Genomic DNA, 3761 nt, shown 5'->3' on the forward strand with positions numbered 1-3761 from the left:
TTATTTCAGGTCTGGGTACATTTATCTGCTGCTTAAATGGAAAAACAATGCAGTGCCTGAAAGCACTATTATTAGCCAGTCCGCATCTGTGGCATTTTCAGTTTTCATAACTCCAAAGCAAACAGCAGCCTCGGCAGTGGAGTTAAGTCCACTTGGATGCTCCTCATGCTGCGGAGCCTGTAGCTGCTGGCTCGTCAGATAATCCTGTATTCCAGGATCATCTCATTTCCAGTGATCACACTAATGTCTCAGTTGACACAGTGACACATCATTTATTGATATTAAAGTGCAACAAAAAGCACATTTTTTATCATAGGTCAGTCTCTCATATAGTGCACCTACATCCTGGTGAGAAGCTGGTTGACTGTGAGGCTTGCCGCTCCACCCTCCATCCCTGACTCCTCTACCATCACCTTCCTCTGGAATTCCTGCAGGAGGAGAAAAGTGTGAAGAAACAAGAGAAAAATTAAGAGACTGAGCTGTTTGCCTCTTAACAAACCTCCATTAACTGACTCTCAGTGTATATTCTGAAGGATTGAAGCAGCCAAAATATTTTCACTAGAGACTAAAACATTAGAAAAACAGGACGTCTGATTGAAAGGCTCTTATTGAAATGCAAACATTGATCAGCAGAAAAAAACTCATCAGTCATCTTTTGTCTCTCCCACAGCATTTGATTGGCAGTTGGGTTCAGTTAAGTCCAGTTCCAAACAAAACACAAAGCAATGATTAATGAAGCCTTGAACTATTCCCTTCACCAAGCCTTTATTTATTTGATGAGCTAGTGACAAGCATCTTTAACAGTGCCAGATCACTGATATTAAACTGCCGCCACTCCATAAATTGAGGGTTGAGGAGAACTCTCAGCGTCTGATAAACAGCTCGTCTCTGATCTTTAAAAAGCTTTTGTATTCTCCAGAAGCTTTGAAACATTAGAACCCTCATGGCTGCAGAAGTCGTCACACTGTGGGGGTTGGCTCTCAGACTGTTACTGTAAATATGTCACACGTGTCAAACACCAGCAGCTGGTTGGTTTGTCATCTGTGTATTTGGTCTGAAGCCACATTTCACATTATGGCATTCTCACCCTGAATTGCCTGAGTCTTGCCAGCCGGTCTTGCAGAGATTTCTCCTGGCTGGAGGTCAGCTTTGCGACATGGGTTCGCCACTGCTGCTCTTTCTCCTGACACATAGCAGATATGCACAATTAAGGGTAACTCAGTTGTCCACTACAAGATCAAAATGCAGTTTTAAAACTACTGCTACAAACACCCACAATCCCTCACACTAAATCCTCCCTAATATCTTAACACTGTGTATCATTGAAGGTAATAAAGTTCCCCTGGTACAATGATATTACACTACATGTGTTCTGCTGGAGCTGCACCTCTGAGCCTTTGTGTGTGTGTGTATAGAGCTGTGAGTGTGTGAGAGTGATGAAAAATGCTGGGCCTGCTGGATGTTTATCCCTGACCTCAAATTAGTCTCAGTATCACTCTGTTGGATCCAGTTTCCTGCTGTGTGTTTGTGTATGTTTCTATGTATAATTTCCATGTGTGTGTGAGAGAAAAGCTGAAATAGGTGTGTACATGAAAGGCTTTCAGCAGTTCAGATGGGATCCATGTGAGATGGCCATGTCAAGTTGCTTTCAACAGACAGTGCCTGTCATCAATTAACATTGCTGTCATTCTGAGTGTGTGTGTGTGTTAGGGGAGCAGTAACATGTGGAGGAGGTTGATGTGAGCAAAGGGGGCCAGTCGGTTTAAAGAGGAAACAAAGCTGACACATATGGAGTGAAGGTGAAAGCAGTTAAACCATTACTTCCCTCAATTACATGCTGAACACACACACATGCACACACACACACTTTCATCTGAACAATCAGGACATTCTTTCCTAAAAGGCCTTGAGTTGAAAATGAGTATTTGAATGATTACTTCATTTGTGTTCTGTACACACTTCATGTGTGTCTTCATGTGTGTGAAGGGGGAGCAGCACACGTTGAACAAATTGCCTTAGACTGGTGATCACTGACCAATTGGCAAATTACGTTAACACTTGTTCTCTGTCTCCGATCCAATCGCAACATCATGGTGGCAATTTGCCACCTGGTCAGTGGTGTGTGGAGTGCTATGCTGCAATAAACTTTTAGACTAACACTTTGGGGGATATTTACTAGCCTACTGCAATTTTCACGCCTCCATGCTGGCGACTATGCCGGCATTAATGGGCACGGACATCTATGTGACCCATTCTCATGAACGTAATATCTCCAGAACGCCTTCTGGGAATTTCTTCAAATTTGTCACAAACGTCCATTTCGACTCAAGGATGAACTGATTAGATTTAGTCACTGCGCCAAAAATACACTTAATACCTTTTAATTAAATTCCTTCAAAGTCTTCACTACACACATTAGATGAGTAAACTGCAACTTGATGGGATGGCAGAGGAATGCAACCACAATGCAAAGTCATTCCAAGTCATTCTCTGGCCAGCATGGATCTCTGTCTCAAATTTAACGGCAATCAAATAGCTGCTTGGATATTTAAGTCCGGACCAAAGTGGTGGACATACTGACTGACCAACAATACAATCCCCAGAGACACACTGCTTGCATGGCTAAAAATCTTACAGGTCAGTTTACTGTCAGCATTTAATTGGCCGCTTCAATCACATTGCTCTCCTCTCGACATGCAGTGAGGCAGGTCGACGTCAGGAAAAACATATTCTCAAGCAGGAGGCTTGAAAAACTGATGAAATAATGCAAAGAGTCAGGTGCAGTGCTAATTATGAAGACTTTACAATACACATAGCATGAGCCCAAACATGCAACTTTTAGTAGCACTGCATTTCTTTCATTTTACCCAAATCAAAACTCCATGTCCAACTTTAACTTTGAGGCGCGAGGACGGTTTTTCAGAGTGAAGTCAGGTCAGACTGAAGTTTGAAGTTGCCAGCGGGTTTCAGTCCGCTGCTTTAAATTGGGATCTTTGATAGCTGGTAAGTTGTCCTTACTCGTCTAACAGTGGACTTGTATGTAATTTAAGTCACTCAGAGTAAAGGCAAGGGATGCTTTAAACATTTCAGAGATGAATGGAGACTGGTGTAGAAGTGAGGATGCCCAAATGGCTTTGAGCATTCTTAGGAGGTCAGCTCAATGATGTCTGCTGGAAGTAGTGGTATAAAACTGCCAAAACTCTGGTGGAGTGGAAACCAAAATAATTAAATACACACACACACACACATCCACACCCTGCACATTATGGGGAAAAAAAATTAAACCAAAATGGGCTTGGGGGGACATCATACTGACTTTCTTCCAGAGAACTAAATTGGAAATGTACTGGAATTTCCTGGGTTGTTTGGTTTACTTTGTTGTAATTTGGGTGAAGCAGTTTTTTCAGTTAAATCTGAATGTTAAGTTAGAAATGTTACTCTGTGTTTGTGGGATTCATCTGGCTTGACTGTGGCGTTCCAGCGGTGAACGTGTGAGATTTTATCCAGAGTAATGCTCATCCAAATGGACTCTGTGTGCAGGTTCAGGCTGCTCGTGTGCTATCTACTCTGTATGCATATGTGTTAATGGACCTGTGAGTACATATATCAAGGGTCAGATTAACGAGTCCTGTGTGTTTAGTTCAGGTTCAGTGGAAAGAACATTCCATCCTGAGGTGAGAGTGAATGTCCCCTCTATCAGGGAAAATGTTGTCGTCAGCTTCCTGCCCTTGTGTGTGTGTGTGTGTGTGTGTGTGTGTGTG

Source organism: Chaetodon auriga, chromosome 22, assembly GCF_051107435.1.
Source record: "Chaetodon auriga isolate fChaAug3 chromosome 22, fChaAug3.hap1, whole genome shotgun sequence".
Classification (NCBI taxonomy): Eukaryota; Metazoa; Chordata; class Actinopteri; order Chaetodontiformes; family Chaetodontidae; genus Chaetodon; species Chaetodon auriga.